Below are 18354 nucleotides of genomic sequence, written 5' to 3'. Positions count from 1 at the left end.
AGTTTCTCTGTCTCTATTGTGCAGCTCCGTCTCACACCATTAATGCCTGTCCCAAACGTCCGGGAAACTCCAAATCCTAGCTCGCCAAGGAGAGGGCCGGCTAGGAGTAATGATCTCCTCTCCATCTCCTCAAGATTGTAATCTCCCAGTCTCGCTTCAAGTTGCTCAACGTTATCAGAATGTCATTGCCCTCCTTGATTCCGGAGCAGCTGGGAACTTTATTACCGAAGCCTATGTTAAACGGTGGTCCCTACCCACCGAGAGACTTCCTTCGTCCATTTCTTTAACTGCCGTGGATGGCAGCAAAATTTTTGATGCAGTTATTTCTTTAAGGACTCTACCAGTTCGTCTGAGAGTGGGAGTTCTTCATTCCGAACTTATTTCTTTTTTAGTGATTCCAAGAGCCACACATCCTGTGGTCCTGGGCCTTCCATGGCTCCGTCTTCACAATCCTACAATTGATTGGACGACTACGCAAATCCTGGCATGGGGTTCCTCCTGTGCTGAGACATGTTTGTTTAAAGTATTGCCTGTCTGTTCTTCCTCCCCTAGGTCGTCTGATGTTCCACCTCCTCCATATCAAGATTTCACGGATGTGTTCAGTAAAGCTTCTGCTGATATCCTTCCTCCTCATAGAGAATGGGACTGTCCGATTGATCTCGTTCCAGGGAAGGTTCCACCTCGAGGCCGAACTTATCCGTTGTCTCTGCCTGAGACGCATTCTATGGAGGAATATATTAAAGAGAACCTAGCAAAGGGGTTCATTCGACCTTCTTCTTCTCCAGCCGGCGCAGGCTTCTTTTTTGTAAAAAAGAAAGATGGTGGTCTGCGGCCGTGCATCGACTACAGAGGTTTGAACGACATTACCATCAAGAACCGTTATCCTTTACCCCTGATTACTGAGCTCTTTGACAGAGTTAGCGGAGCTACCATCTTTACAAAGCTGGACTTGCGAGGTGCATACAATCTCAACCGGATCCGTGAGGGTGACGAGTGGAAGACCGCCTTTAACACCCGTGACGGACATTATGAGTACCTCGTCATGCCCTTCGGATTGAGCAATGCTCCAGCTGTCTTCCAGCATTTTGTCAATGAGATCTTCAGAGACATTCTATACCGTCATGTCGTGGTCTATCTAGACGATATCCTCATTTTTTCCAACGATTTAGAGGAACATCGTTTTTGGGTTAAAGAGGTTCTGTCCAGTCTCCGTGTCAATCATCTCTATTGCAAATTAGAAAAATGCGTCTTTGAAGTCAAGTCCATTCCGTTTCTAGGGTACATTGTGTCCGGTTCCGGACTAGAGATGGATCCTGAGAAACTACAAGCAATCCAAAATTGGCCGGTACCCTTAACCCTCAAAGGGGTCCAGAGGTTCTTAGGGTTCGCCAACTATTACCGAAAGTTTATACGAGACTTTTCCACCATTGTGGCGCCTATTATTGCTTTCACTAAGAAGGGTGCTAACCCGTCCAAGTGGTCTGAAGAAGCCATGCAAGCATTTCATCTTTTAAAACAAAGGTTCATCTCTGCGCCTGTTCTGAAACAGCCTGACATCGACTCTCCTTTCATCTTAGAGGTGGATGCCTCCTCCGTTGGAGTAGGAGCGGTGTTATCTCAGAGGGCTAAAGATGGCCATTTACACCCTTGCAGTTTCTTCTCCCGGAAGTTCTCCCCAGCTGAGCGCAACTATGCCATTGGCGACCAGGAGTTGCTAGCCATCAAGCTCGCTCTAGAAGAGTGGAGGTATCTGTTGGAGGGAGCTTCTCATTTAATCACCATACTTACAGACCACAAGAACCTTTTATACCTGAAGGGCGCACAATGTCTCAACCCTCGTCAGGCCAGATGGGCACTTTTCTTTTCCAGGTTCGACTTTAAACTCCAGTTCTGTCCGGGCTCTCAGAATCGCAAGGCCGATGCCCTTTCCCGCTCATGGGAGCAAGAAAATGAGTCAGAGTCTTCAGACAAGCATCCTATTATAAATCCGTTGGCATTCTCCACGGTAGGGATGGACTCTACGCCCCCATCAGGGAAAAGTTTTGTGAAGCCGATGCTAAGGAAGAAGCTCATGCATTGGGCCCATGCTTCCCGTTTTGCCGGACATACAGGTATTCAAAAAACCCTGGAGTTTATCTCTAGGTCCTATTGGTGGCCAACTCTGAAAAAGGACGTCTTGGAGTTTATTGCATCTTGCCCAAAGTGTGCCCAACATAAAGTATCCCGCCAGTCGCCTGCGGGGCAACTGGTTCCACTATCCGTTCCCCGTCGACCATGGACCCACTTGTCGATGGATTTCATTACAGACTTACCCATGTGCAACAAGTTCAATACCATCTGGGTGGTAGTTGACCGGTTCACCAAGATGGCACACTTCATTCCTCTCACCGGTCTTCCGTCAGCTTCCAAGTTGGCTCAAGTATTCATACAAGAGATCTTCCGACTCCACGGTCTTCCTGAAGAAATTATCTCAGATCGAGGAGTTCAATTCACAGCCAAATTCTGGCGAAGTTTATGTCAAGTCCTCCAAGTCAAGCTAAAGTTTTCCACGGCTTACCATCCTCAGACCAATGGTCAAACCGAGAGGGTGAATCAGGACTTGGAGGCCTTCCTCCGCATCTATGTGTCCTCCTCTCAAGATGACTGGGTTCAATTACTTCCCTGGGACGAGTTCTGTCATAACAACCAGTATCATTCTTCATCTGCTTCAACACCATTCTTCACTAACTTTGGATTCCACCCTAAAGTCCCTGAGTTCCAACCGCTTCCAGCAACTTCTGTTCCCGCAGTGGATATCACCTTGCATCAGTTTGCCAATATCTGGAAGAGCGTACGATCAGCTCTGCTCAAGGCATCGTTCAGGTACAAGAAGTTTGCGGATAAGAAGCGTCGAGCAGTTCCTGCTCTCAAGGTGGGTGATCGGGTATGGTTATCCACGAAGAATTTGAGGTTAAGAGTTCCCAGTATGAAGTTTGCACCTCGCTATATCGGTCCTTTCAAGATTGAACAAGTCATCAATCCTGTTGCTTACAGACTCCAGTTGCCTCCCTTCTTAAAAATACCCAGGACATTCCATGTTTCCCTGTTGAAACCGCTGATCTTGAATCGGTTTCATTCCTCACTTCCTCCAACTCCGAAAGTCCAAACTCAACGAGGCGTTGAGTATGAAGTGGCCAAGATCCTGGACTCACGTCACCGTTACGGTCAACTACAATATCGTATTGACTGGAAAGGTTATGGTCCTGAGGAACGTTCATGGACCAATGCTTCTGATGTCCATGCTCCTGCCTTGGTCCGGAGATTCCATTCCAAGTTTCCTCAAAAGCCAAAGAAGTGTCCTGGGGCCACTCCTAAAGGGGGGGGTGCTGTCACGATCCGGGTATCTGGACGCCATTTCTTACCCATCAGATGCCTCCTAAGGCTGGCTCAGCGCTCCAGGACCGGATTCCATCTGTTATCCTGATGTGTACATTCCTGTATCCTCTCCTGTCACTCTGGGACGCTGTCACAGTAAGCGCCATATTACACCTGGCATGGCGTCTCCCGCGGCCTCCGCCGCCGTCCCTGAACTTCTGCATGCAGAGTGTCTGAATGGCGATTACGTCAGCCGCGGCCTCTGCTGTGTCCGCGTGGTTGGAAGTGCATCTGTCAGCCTGGCGCCTCCTGTCTCCGGTGGCCGGCGCCGCCATTACTGTTTTCATTACCACATGGATTACAAACCAAACTTCCCTCCAAGTGTCTGCATGGGCGCAGCCATCTTGGATTCTGTCAGCTGATCATTTCCACCAATCTGTTCTCAGTATTGATAATCTGCATAATTGCCTAGCCAATCCCTTCCTTGCTGCAGGTATAAATACACTGTGCCTGAGCAAGGAAGGCGTCAGTGCTTTGGTTGTCAAACCTAGTTCCTGTTTGTCTCTCTCCTGTGATTGTCTTCCAGGTTCCAGCTCCTGTCTCAAGACTTCCACCATAGAGACCCGCACCAGCATTCCACCTGCGGTGTAGCCTGACTCTCCAATCCATTGTGGATTCATCTGTTTCCAGCTACAACATTACCTGCTTCCAGCTCAGCTTCCAGCAGAGTACAGCTTCCCTTAAAGGGCCGGTGTCCTTTCTACACTTTACCACTCTCCACCGGTATTATTATTTCTCCGCTCTCAAGTTCTACATTTCAGTTCATATTTCATCGCTCCCAAGTTCATTTATTATTTAACTGGTTCCAGCCAGTATCCACTCCGTGCTAACAACAGTCTGGTTCCAGCCAGTATCCACAGCAGCTGTTTTATCTTCAGCAACCCAGCTTTTCCTGGAACACCAGCTGGCACAATCCTGGGTTATCTCCATTGCTACAGTCGGGCCTGGTGAGGACTTTCCATCTAGAAGATCATAAGAACTATCTCACACTACCAGTGCCCTGTGGCTCCTGCCATCCTGTAGTACCCAGGAACTGTATTTATTCTTTGCTGACTTTTACGTTTTCTTTTACTGCTGCTGTGTTGCGGAGTTGTCATAATAAACATCATTGACTTTTATCCAAGTTGTCGTGGTCACGCCTTCGGGCAGTTATTATTCATGTTACTTACATGTCCAGGGGTCTGATACAACCTCCCAGGTTCCGGTACATCTCAGCCCCTACAACTGAGGCTGCCTCCCGTCAGCTCAGGCCCTCAGTTGTGACACAGTATATATAGTAGGAGGACAGTGCAGAATTTTGCTGACCACCAGTATTTAATATATAGCATTACGGTACAATAGGCCACTGCTCTACCTCTGTGTCGTCAAGTATACTACAAAAGTTCAGTAAAATGACCCAAAATTCAAAATTAAAAGTGTCTGATAAGAAGCGTAAACTTGCCAATATGCCATTTACGACACGGAGTGGCAAGGAACGGCTGAGGCCCTGGCCTATGTTCATGGCTAGTGGTTCAGATTCACATGAGGATGGAAGCACTCATCCTCTCGCTAGAAAACAGCAGTGCCACTCCTAGATGGGCCAGGTGTTTGTGTCGGCCACTTGAGTCACTTACCTTAGCCACACAGCTACCTCATTGCACCTCTTTTTTTCTTTGCATCATGTGCTGTTTGGGGACTATTTTTTTAAATCTGCCATCCTGTCTGACACTGCAGTGCCACTCCTAGATGGGCCAGGTGTTTGTGTCGGCCACTTGGGTTGCTTATCTTAGCCATCCAGCGACCTTGGTGCACCTCTTTTTTTCTTTGCATCATGTGCTGTTTGGGGAGTGTTTTTTAAATTTGCCATCCTGTCTGACACTGCAGTGCCACTCCTAGATGGGCCAGGTGTTTGTGTCGGCCACTTGGGTCGCTTAGCTTAGCCATCCAGCGACCTTGGTGCAAATTTTAGGACTTAAAAAATATTGTGAGGTGTGAGGTGTTCAGAATAGACTGGAAATGAGTGGAAATTATGGTTATTGAGGTTAATAATACTATGGGATCAAAATGACCCCCAAATTCTATGATTTAAGCTGTTTTTGAGGAGTTTTTGGTAAAAAAAAAACACCCGAATCCAAAACACACCCGAATCCGACAAAAAATTTTCAGGGAGGTTTTGCCAAAACGCGTCCGAATCCAAAACACGGCCGCGTAACCGAATCCAAAACCAAAACAGAAAACCCGAAAAATTTCCGGTGCACATCACTAGTTAGTTGCAAATATGTGAGTGTTTGGGAATTTATTAAAACACAGAAATGTATTGAAGTTCAAAATACGGGTGTATATGGCCATATGAATGAACACATCATCGGACAAACTCAGATGTACTTTCCATACACAACTCTGAAACACGAGGTGTTGAGTAAACTGCACTTTTCAAGCAGAAGTCCCTCTCAGCAGCGTGTTTAGAGAAGCCTGCCCAATCAGTGCGTTCCTGCAATGCTTCTGTGTTAAAAATGTGTTATAATGGTTAAAAAATACAAAAAAAACCTGTGTGGGGTCCCCCCTCCCCCAATCATAACCAGCCCGGGGCTCCAGTGACGTGCGGTGAGGTGAGGCAGGTGAAGCAGAGGCTTTCCTGTCATACTAACGTATACGCCAGAGTTTTGACTATATAAAGTATATGAAAAATACATAGATTATATTATAATTATCTTCTTTGTATTATTATTACAATCATTTTAAACTCTGGAGTAAAAAGTCTATGGCAGGTGAGGCAGTGCCTCCCCTGTACACCTTGTCTGCACATCTCCATAGGCAAATGCAGGGGGGTTCCGGTTGTCTGAACACCCCCCTCCTCTTGGCAAGTGGCTCAAATTATGACAATAGCAACGGTATATAATACAATTATTACAGCTGCTGCCATGTCATGCAGTGTAAGGGACAGAGCGGAGCTGCTGCACATGCCCTGTGGTAGCAGCTTCTTCTACCAAGTTTACTGTGCGTGTGGATTTGAGTCCTTAATCAGTGCACTGGACCAGAGAGTAGCTACCAGGAAGAAGATGCAGTTAAAATGCCGCCGGACGGAATCTCGGTGGTCAAAAAACCAAAGCCTGTTTTCCGACCAATAGCATAAGCCCCGCATCTAAATACTGATGGGGGTCAGGATCCCGATATCAAAACACTTACACCCAGATTACCAAACGTACTATCAGTGGGACACGATCGCGTCCTGCCACAGGGGGTGGGAGGTTGGGTTTAGGGTGCAGGGATGAGAAGGGTATGGTTAGATACAGATGAGAAGTGGTTAGGGTTAGGCAGCGGGAAAGGGAGGGTTATGGTCAGGCACCTCCTGAGATGTTTAGGGTAGGGGGTAAGGGAGAGTTAGGTTACTTTCTGGGGGGCTGTCAGGATTCTGATGGACAGGATGCCGTTGTCAGCCTTCTGACCACTGGCATCCCCTCCATCAGGAAATCATACTGAGCCCCCAGGAAGAAGAGACAGGAGCCTTACCTCCAGGGGAAGATCCAGAAAATGGCCACGTGGCACCATTACAAGGAAATTGGGGGTCGTTTTTTGTCTGCGCTGAAGGTGCACACACTCCTGGAGATGTAGGCATGGCCTTGCAACAATGGGCATGGCCTCAAAGGTAATGCTGTATCTGTATGATAGGGAGAGGGTGATGCCTCAGATAAGTAGTGGGTTTCAGGAGAGAGAGGGTGATGAGGATATAGTGATGCTGGGGAGCAATGGTTTGGCAGTGGGTGATGGGGAGAGATAGTTGGAAACAAAGAGGCAGTGAGTGAAAGTGAGAGGCAGAGGGTTACAGTGAAAGGCAGTGGGTGACACCAGGTAGTGTGTGACAAGGAGAGGGTGATAGGAAAAGGCAACAAGTGATAGGGAAAAACAGAGAGTCACAAGGAAAGTGTGATGCCGTGAAGAGGCAGAGGGATACTGGAGAGAGAGGGTAATAGGGAGACAGTGAAGCAGAGGAGAGACAGAGGGTGAGTTAGTGGGTGACAGGGAGAGGCAGATGGAGACAGGGATATTTTGTGTGACTGGAGAGACAGTGGGTGACATGGAGGCAGTGGTTGACAGGAGAAGCAGGTGTGACAGGGAAAGGCAGAGGGTGAAAGGGAGATAGTGGACGACTGTGTGGGCAGTGGATGGCAGGAAGAGGCAGAAGGTGACAGTGGGTGGCATGTAGGCAGTAGGTTACAGGAGTAGCAGGGGAGACAGGAAGAGGCCAAGGGTGACAGGGATATTGTGGGTGACTGTATAGGCAGTGGGTAACAGGATAAGCAGGGATGACATGGAGAGGCAGAGGGTGACAGGGAGATAGTGAATGACTTAGTAGGTAGTGGGTGACAGGAGAAGAAGATGTGACAGGCAGTGGGTGACAGGGAGATAGTGGGTAACTGGGTAGACGGTGGGTGACAGGACAAGCAGGGGTGAAAGGATATTTCAGTGGGTGAAAGGAAGATAGTGGGTGACTGGGTAGGCAGTGGGTGAAAGGGAGAGGCAGTGGGTGACAGGGAGATAGTGAGTAACTGGGTAGGTAGGGGGTGATAGAGAAAGGCAGAGGGTGACAGGGAGATAGTGGGTGACTGGGTAGGCAGTGGGTGACAGGGAGAGGCAGAGGGTGACAGGGAGATAGTGATACACTGGGTAAGTATTGGGTGACATGAGTAGCAGGTGTGAAAGGCACTGTATGACAGTGAGTGTCTGGGTAGACAGTGGGTGACAGGAGAAGCAGGGGTGAAAGGATATTGCAGTGGTTGATAGGGAGATAGTGGGTGACTGGGTAGGCAATGGGTAAAAGGGAGAGGCAGTGGGTGACAGGGAGATAGTGGGTAACAGGGTAGGTAGTGGGTGACAGGGAGAGGCAGAGGGTGACAGGGAGATAGTGAATGACTGGGTAAGGTAGTGGGTGACAGGAGAAGCAGGTTTGACAGGCAGTGGGTGACAGGGAGATAGTGGATGACTGGGCAGACTGTGGGTGACAAGAGAAGTAGTGGTGAAAGGATATGGCAGTGGGTGACAGGGAGATAGTTGGTGACTGGGAAGGCAGTAGGTGAAAGGGAGAGGCAGTGGGTGACAGGGAGATAGTGGGTGACTGGGTAGGGCAGTGTGTGACAGGAGAATCAGGGGTGACAAGGAGATAGTGAGTGACTGGGTAGGAAGTGGGTGAAAGGGAGAGGCAGTGGGTGACAGGGAGATAGTAAGTGACTCAGTAGGCAGTGGGTGGAAGGAAGATGCAGTGGGTGTCAGTGAGATAGTGAATAACTGGGTAGGCAGTAGGTGATAGGGAGTGGCAGAGGGTGACAGGGAGATAGTTTGTGACTGGGTAGGCAGTAGGTGATAGGGAGAGGCAGAGGGTAACAGGGATAGTGGGTGACTGGATAGACAGTGGGTGAAAGGAGAAGCACGGGTGAAAGGATATGGCAGTGGGTAAAAGGGAGATAGTGGGTGACTGGGTAGGCAGTAGGTTATAGGGAGAGGCAGAGAGTGACAGGGAGACAGGGAGTGACTGGGTAGGCAGTAGGTGATAGGGAGAGGCAGAGTGTGACAGGGAGATAGTGAGTGACTGGGTAGGCAGTAGGTGATAGGGAGAGGCAGAGGGTGTCAGGGAGATAGTGGGTGACTGAATAGACAGTGGGTGACAGGAGAAGCACGGGTGAAAGGATATGGCAGTTGGTGACAGGGAGATAGTGGGTGACTGGGTAGGCAGTAGGTTATAGGGAGAGGCAGAGAGTTACAGGGAGACAGTGAGTGACTGGGTAGGCAGTAGGTGATAGGGAGAGGCAGAGGGTGCAGGGAGATAGTGGGTGACAGGGTAGACAGTGGGTGACAGGAGAAGTTGGGTTGAAAGGATATGGCAGTCGGTGACAGGAAGATAGTGGGTGACTGGATAGGCAATGGGTGAGAGGGAGATAGTGGGTGACTGGGTAGGCAGTGGGTGATAGAGAGAGGCAAAGGGTGACAGGGAGATAGTGGGTGACTGGGTAGGCAGTAGGTGATAGGGAGAGGCAGAGGGTGCAGGGAGATAGTGGGTGACAGGGTAGACAGTGGGTGACAGGAGAAGTTGGGTTGAAAGGATATGGCAGTCGGTGACAGGAAGATAGTGGGTGACTGGATAGGCAATGGGTGACAGGGAGATAGTGGGTGACTGGGTAGGCAGTGGGTGATAGAGAGAGGCAAAGGGTGACAGGGAGATAGTGGGTGACTGGGTAGGCAGTAGGTGATAGGGAGAGGCAGAGTGACAGGGAGATAGTGACTGGGCAGGCAGTAGGTGATAGGGAGAGGCAGAGGGTGACAGGGAGATAGTGGGTGGCATGAAACACCCTGTGGTGTCCAGACTGCTGTCCTCACTGCGGGTGAGCAGGCTGCCATCCTCTGGGTCCCTATCACAGTACTCTGTGTAGTGTGCATGACGGAAGTGGGAGGGACAGACAGCTCTGGGCTGGCTGCTGCTGTCATAGTCTGGTGCTGAGGGCCAGCTGTCTGACCACTCCTTTAACAGTAACCTAGTCACCCACTCCCTTTCTCTCTCCTGCCCCAAGTTACAACGTGTTTGTGGAGTTGTTCCACCGAGTGAAGCTGTTGGGGGGAGATGTGACTATTCGCTGCCTACTCAATGTAATTACAGACTGAAGAAAGCTGGGCATGCCTATCCTAACTGGTCTGGGCATCTTGTGTGCTGGCTGCTTGTGCTCTTCTTCACTGCACACAGTGAGACGTGTGTGCATGGAATCATAATCAGGCTGCCTCGCCAGGAAAGCAGAATGGGGGAGGCGGAGCTGGGATGATCATGCAGGGGAGGGCTGAAAGGCAGCGGCTGACACTGACAGACAGCAGCATCATCCTACTGACTGGTGTATGGGCTGGCTAGTTGGCAGGTGGCCCGGGCCAGGTATGTTGCTAGCTTGCTGCAGCAAAATAAATAAGACTAAAAAACTCATAAATGACAGGGGGGACACGTGCCTTGGTGCACCCAGCCCCCCTGAATCCACCACTGCTTACTTCTCCTTTGAGAAGATTGTCTACCTTTAGCTTAATTCTCCTCTCCTCTACCCTGGTCACTACATACCATGCGTGAATCCAAGATTTTACCTGTGCTGCACCCCTTCACTGGAAGGAGCTACCTCGCTCCATTAGACTCTCCCCAGCCTTGCAAAGCTCCAAATGGGCACTGAAAATCCACCTGTTCATCAATGCATACCCTTCCGCATAACTTATTCTCGAGGCCGCTCTCCCATCAAACTACCTCATGCCTCGGCCATCTATGCCTCACTTACTTCCTACCATCAGGCCACCTTTCTATTGCTCTCTCCTGTCTGTCTCCCCCCTCCCACTAGATTGTAAGCTCCATGGAGCAGGACCCTCCTCCCTACTGTTCTCACAACCCTCTTCTCTCACACTTACACAATTACAGCTCTCTCCTACATACCTGCATCTCCTCTCACTCATTACTGCTTATCTCTCCCAGTGCCTGCCTGCCCCTAGCAGTATGAAGACTACTCCTTTGCTTCCTTTCATCTCGGCTGTAGTGTGTACTGTGAATTTTGTTGCTAATTGTTACATGTGCTCTGTTTTAATTTTTCTGTTACTGTAATGATAAGTTCTGTGTACTCTGTATTGTTCTAATGTCTGCCATATGTATGGCATTGCAAAACACTTGTGGTGCCATAAAAATAAAATGTAATAATAATAATAATAATAATAATAATAATCTAGGCTCATTAGGCTGAGAATGTGTTACATATTGAGTCTGACTTACCATAGAACTCCCATATATCATTAGTAATCTAGGTTCAGTAGGCTGAGAATGTGATACATACTGAGTTTGACTTACTGTAGTGTTCCCCTATATCATTGGTAATCTAGACTCATTAGGCTGAGAATGTTAAATACTGAGTCTGATTTACGATAGAACTCCCATATAACATTAGTAATCTAGGCTCAGTAGGCTGAGAATATGTTACATACTGAGTCTAACTTATCATAGAACTCCCATATGTCATTAGTAATCTAGGCTCAGTAGGCTGAGAATGTGTTACATACTGAGTCTGACTTACCATAGAACTCCCATATATCATTAGTCATCCAGGCTCAGTAGGCTAAGAATGTGTTACATAATGACTCTGATTTACTGTAGTGTTCGCATATATCATTAGTAATCTAGGCTCAGTAGGCTGAGAATGTGTTACATACTGAGTCTGATTTACTGTAGTGTTCGCATACAGATGGGTCCACATTTATCGTGACCTATAAAATGATTAACTGAGACTGGCCAGTCGGTCTTAATCCCCTCCTTTAATGACTTAATCCCCTGCTGTGTTGTTCTCTGTATTGTATTGCAGCTGAGAACAATAGATGAAGGGTTTATGCTAATAAGTCACGTTGTGACTAGGCACAGAAAACTAGTCAAGATAACGGTGGACCCATCTGTATATCATTAGTAATCTAGGGTCAGTAGGCTGAGAATGTGTTACATACGGAGTCTGATTTACTGTAGTGTTCCCATATATCATTAGTAATCTAGGCTCAGTAGGCTGAGAATGTGTTACATACTGAGTCTGACTTACTGTAGAGTTCCCATATATCATTAATAATCTAGGCTCGGTAGGCTGAGAATGTGTTACATACTGAGTCTGACTTACCATAGAACTCCCATATATTATTAGTAATCTAGGCTCAGTAGGCTGAGAATGTGATACATACTGAGTCTGACTTACTGTAGAGTTCCCATATACCATTAATAATCTAGGCTTAGTCATATTTCCATCGCAGTCGGTCATATTTATGTACAGCAAATATCTAGAACACATAATTGTTCTTTAAAAATGTAAAACTTACTTCCAGTGTTAAGATTTAGGGGTCTATCTACTAAGCCTTGCATGGAGAAACAGTGGGCGCAGATAAAGTGCCAGCCAATTGGCTCCTAAATGTAATTTTTTCAAACCCAGCTTGTGACATGGCAGTTAGGAGCTGATTGGCTGGTACTTTATCTCCGCCCACTGTTTCTCCATCCAAGGCTTATTTTAGTCTAATTTTAGTCATGAAATAATCGGTCATCGATGATTACTTTGAGTCCAAATTTTTATTGACAAAAATAACACTGACGTGACCAGTGCAAATGCCGAATAATGGCCGCAGCACAGGGGTGAAAAGATCCTCAGCAGCAGCAGACAAAAACCCTAACCCGCTCCCAGCGGTTCTGGTATATGAGATGGTTGATTCCATTGCCCGTTCTCCGCAGAATCAGAATATCTGTATGCCGCAACTGTCATGTGGCGCGGGGAGCGTTCTCCTGCACAGAGCTATGAAGTGTTACTTAGCATGACAGTAGCAGTGGGCTGGAATAATTTATATGGCGCCTAATGATAGAGATGAGCGCCTGAAATTTTTCGGGTTTTGTGTTTTGGTTTTGGGTTCGGTTCCGCGGCCGTGTTTTGGGTTCGACCGCGTTTTGGCAAAACCTCACCGAATTTTTTTTGTCGGATTCGGGTGTGTTTTGGATTCGGGTGTTTTTTTCAAAAAACCCTAAAAAACAGTTTAAATCATAGAATTTGGGGGTCATTTTGATCCCATATTATTATTAACCTCAAAAACCATAATTTCCACTCATTTTCAGTCTATTCTGAATACCTCACACCTCACAATATTATTTTTAGTCCTAAAATTTGCACCGAGGTCGCTGGATGACTAAGCTAAGCGACCCTAGTGGCCGACACAAACACCTGGCCCATCTAGGAGTGGCACTGCAGTGTCACGCAGGATGTCCCTTCCAAAAAACCCTCCCCAAACAGCACATGACGCAAAGAAAAAAAGAGGCGCAATGAGGTAGCTGACTGTGTGAGTAAGATAAGCGACCCTAGTGGCCGACACAAACACCGGGCCCATCTAGGAGTGGCACTGCAGTGTCACGCAGGATGGCCCTTCCAAAAAACCCTCCCCAAACAGCACATGACGCAAAGAAAAAAAGAGGCGCAATGAGGTAGCTGACTGTGTGAGTAAGATAAGCGACCCTAGTGGCCGACACAAACACCGGGCCCATTTAGGAGTGTCACTGCAGTGTCACGCAGGATGTCCCTTCCAAAAAACCCTCCCCAAACAGCACATGACGCAAAGAAAATAAGAGGCGCAATGAGGTAGCTGTGTGAGTAAGATTAGCGACCCTAGTGGCCGACACAAACACCGGGCCCATCTAGGAGTGTCACTGCAGTGTCACGCAGGATGTCCCTTCCAAAAAACCCTCCCCAAACAGCACATGACGCAAAGAAAATAAGAGGCGCAATGAGGTAGCTGACTGTGTGAGTAAGATAAGCGACCCTAGTGGCCGACACAAACACCGGGCCCATCTAGGAGTGTCACGCAGGATGTCCCTTCCAAAAAACCCTCCCCAAACAGCACATGACGCAAAGAAAATAAGAGGCGCAATGAGGTAGCTGTGTGAGTAAGATTAGCGACCCTAGTGGCCGACACAAACACCGGGCCCATCTAGGAGTGGCACTGCAGTGTCACGCAGGATGTCCCTTCCAAAAAACCCTCCCCAAACAGCACATGACGCAAAGAAAAAAAGAGGCGCAATGAGGTAGCTGTGTGAGTAAGATTAGCGACCCTAGTGGCCGACACAAACACCGGGCCCATCTAGGAGTGGCACTGCAGTGTCACGCAGGATGTCCCTTCCAAAAAACCCTCCCCAAACAGCACATGACGCAAAGAAAAAAAGAGGCGCAATGAGGTAGCTGTGTGAGTAAGATTAGCGACCCTAGTGGCCGACACAAACACCGGGCCCATTTAGGAGTGTCACTGCAGTGTCACGCAGGATGTCCCTTCCAAAAAACCCTCCCCAAACAGCACATGACGCAAAGAAAATAAGAGGCGCAATGAGGTAGCTGTGTGAGTAAGATTAGCGACCCTAGTGGCCGACACAAACACCGGGCCCATTTAGGAGTGTCACTGCAGTGTCACGCAGGATGTCCCTTCCAAAAAACCCTCCCCAAACAGCACATGACGCAAAGAAAATAAGAGGCGCAATGAGGTAGCTGTGTGAGTAAGATTAGCGACCCTAGTGGCCGACACAAACACCGGGCCCATCTAGGAGTGGCACTGCAGTGTCACGCAGGATGGCCCTTCCAAAAAACACTCCCCAAACAGCACATGACGCAAAGAAAAAAAGAGGCGCAATGAGGTAGCTGACTGTGTGAGTAAGATAAGCGACCCTAGTGGCCGACACAAACACCGGGCCCATCTAGGAGTGTCACTGCAGTGTCACGCAGGATGTCCCTTCCAAAAAACCCTCCCCAAACAGCACATGACGCAAAGAAAAATAAAAGAAAAAAGAGGTGCAAGATGGAATTGTCCTTGGGCCCTCCCACCCACCCTTATGTTGTATAAACAAAACAGGACATGCACACTTTAACCAACCCATCATTTCAGTGACAGGGTCTGCCACACGACTGTGACTGATATGACGGGTTGGTTTGGACCCCCCCCAAAAAAGAAGCAATTAATCTCTCCTTGCACAAACTGGCTCTACAGAGGCAAGATGTCCACCTCATCATCACCCTCCGATATATCACCGTGTACATCCCCCTCCTCACAGATTATCAATTCGTCCCCACTGGAATCCACCATCTCAGCTCCCTGTGTACTTTGTGGAGGCAATTGCTGCTGGTCAACGTCTCCGCGGAGGAATTGATTATAATTCATTTTAATGAACATCATCTTCTCCACATTTTCTGGATGTAACCTCGTACGCCGATTGCTGACAAGGTGAGCGGCGGCACTAAACACTCTTTCGGAGTACACACTTGTGGGAGGGCAACTTAGGTAGAATAAAGCCAGTTTGTGCAATGGCCTCCAAATTGCCTCTTTTTCCTGCCAGTATAAGTATGGACTGTGTGACGTGCCTACTTGGATGCGGTCACTCATATAATCCTCCACCATTCTTTCAATGGTGAGAGAATCATATGCAGTGACAGTAGACGACATGTCCGTAATCGTTGTCAGGTCCTTCAGTCCGGACCAGATGTCAGCATCAGCAGTCGCTCCAGACTGCCCTGCATCACCGCCAGCGGGTGGGCTCGGAATTCTGAGCCTTTTCCTCGCACCCCCAGTTGCGGGAGAATGTGAAGGAGGAGATGTTGACAGGTCGCGTTCCGCTTGACTTGACAATTTTCTCACCAGCAGGTCTTTCAACCCCAGCAGACTTGTGTCTGCCGGAAAGAGAGATCCAAGGTAGGCTTTAAATCTAGGATCGAGCACGGTGGCCAAAATGTAGTGCTCTGATTTCAACAGATTGACCACCCGTGAATCCTTGTTAAGCGAATTAAGGGCTCCATCCACAAGTCCCACATGCCTAGCGGAATCGCTCTGTGTTAGCTCCTCCTTCAATGTCTCCAGCTTCTTCTGCAAAAGCCTGATGAGGGGAATGACCTGACTCAGGCTGGCAGTGTCTGAACTGACTTCACGTGTGGCAAGTTCAAAGGGCAGCAGAACCTTGCACAACGTTGAAATCATTCTCCACTGCGCTTGAGACAGGTGCATTCCACCTCCTATATCGTGCTCAATTGTATAGGCTTGAATGGCCTTTTGCTGCTCCTCCAACCTCTGAAGCATATAGAGGGTTGAATTCCACCTCGTTACCACTTCTTGCTTCAGATGATGGCAGGGCAGGTTCAGTAGTTTTTGGTGGTGCTCCAGTCTTCTGTACGTGGTGCCTGTACGCCGAAAGTGTCCCGCAATTCTTCTGGCCACCGACAGCATCTCTTGCACGCCCCTGTCGTTTTTTAAAAAATTCTGCACCACCAAATTCAAGGTATGTGCAAAACATGGGACGTGCTGGAATTTGCCCATATTTAATGCACACACAATATTGCTGGCATTGTCCGATGCCACAAATCCACAGGAGAGTCCAATTGGGGTAAGCCATTCCGCGATAATCTTCCTCAGTTGCCGTAAGAGGTTTTCAGCTGTGTGCGTATTCTGGAAACCGGTGATACAAAGCGTAGCCTGCCTAGGAAAGAGTTGGCGTTTGCGAGATGCTGCTACTGGTGCCGCCGCTGCTGTTCTTGCGGCGGGAGTCCATACATCTACCCAGTGGGCTGTCACAGTCATATAGTCCTGACCCTGCCCTGCTCCACTTGTCCACATGTCCGTGCTTAAGTGGACATTGGGTACAGCTGCATTTTTTAGGACACTGGTGACTCTTTTTCTGAGGTCTGTGTAAATTTTCGGTATCGCCTGCCTAGAGAAATGGAACCTAGATGGTATTTGGTACCGGGGACACAGTACCTCCAACAAGTCTCTAGTTGGCTCTGCAGTAATGATGGATACCGGAACCACGGTTCTCACCACCCAGGATGCCAAGGCCTCAGTTATCCGCTTTGCAGTAGGATGACTGCTGTGATATTTCATCTTCCTCGCAAAGGACTGTTGGACAGTCAATTGCTTGGTGGAAGTAGTAAAAGTGGTCTTACGACTTCCCCTCTGGGATGACCATCGACTCCCAGCAGCAACAACAGCAGCGCCAGCAGCAGTAGGCGTTACACGCAAGGATGCATCGGAGGAATCCCAGGCAGGAGAGGACTCGTCAGAATTGCCAGTGACATGGCCTGCAGGACTATTGGCATTCCTGGGGAAGGAGGAAATTGACACTGAGGGAGTTGGTGGGGTGGTTTGCGTGAGCTTGGTTACAAGAGGTAGGGATTTACTGGTCAGTGGACTGCTTCCGCTGTCACCCAAAGTTTTTGAACTTGTCACTGACTTATTATGAATGCGCTGCAGGTGACGTATAAGGGAGGATGTTCCGAGGTGGTTAACGTCCTTACCCCTACTTATTACAGCTTGACAAAGGGAACACACGGCTTGACACCTGTTGTCCGCATTTCTGTTGAAATAGTTCCACACCGAAGAGCTGATTTTTTTGGTATTTTCACCAGGCATGTCAACGGCCATATTCCTCCCACGGACAACAGGTGTCTCCCCGGGTGCCTGACTTAAACAAACCACCTCACCATCAGAATCCTCCTGGTCAATTTCCTCCCCAGCGCCAGCAACACCCATATCCTCCTCATCCTGGTGTACTTCAACACTGACATCTTCAATCTGACTATCAGGAACTGGACTGCGGGTGCTCCTTCCAGCACTTGCAGGGGGCGTGCAAATGGTGGAAGGCGCATGCTCTTCACGTCCAGTGTTGGGAAGGTCAGGCATCGCAACCGACACAATTGGACTCTCCTTGTGGATTTGGGATTTCGAAGAACGCACAGTTCTTTGCGGTGCTACTGCTTTTGCCAGCTTGAGTCTTTTCATTTTTCTAGCGAGAGGCTGAGTGCCTCCATCCTCATGTGAAGCTGAACCACTAGCCATGAACATAGGCCAGGGCCTCAGCCGTTCCTTGCCACTCCGTGTGGTAAATGGCATATTGGCAAGTTTACGCTTCTCCTCCGACAATTTTATTTTATGTTTTGGAGTCCTTTTTTTACTGATATTTGGTGTTTTGGATTTGACATGCTCTGTACTATGACATTGGGCATCGGCCTTGGCAGACGACGTTGCTGGCATTTCATCGTCTTGGCCATGACTAGTGGCAGCAGCTTCAGCACGAGGTGGAAGTGGATCTTGATCTTTCCCTAATTTTGGAACCTCAACATTTTTGTTCTCCATATTTTAATAGTGTCGAATACTGTGACTGAGACAACCTGCTGAAGGCCTAACAGTTATGTGTGTGCACTACGGGATAGTACGTATATTATGTATACATCCAATAAGCAAAGGGTTCTCATATTCACTAGTATAATATGAAAGCATAACAGAATCCATTTTGATTCTAGCTAGATGATATAGCAAATTCATATTGAACTTTATACACACCCTGAGAGAAAAACAACTTTGTTGGCTAAGTATTGTTTCCACATACGCACTTTCTAAAAGCTCATAGAGACCAGATGTAAT

This window comes from Pseudophryne corroboree, chromosome 5, assembly GCF_028390025.1.
Source record: "Pseudophryne corroboree isolate aPseCor3 chromosome 5, aPseCor3.hap2, whole genome shotgun sequence".
In the NCBI taxonomy this organism is placed as follows: Eukaryota; Metazoa; Chordata; class Amphibia; order Anura; family Myobatrachidae; genus Pseudophryne; species Pseudophryne corroboree.
Note: the sequence above shows the minus strand (reverse complement) of the source record.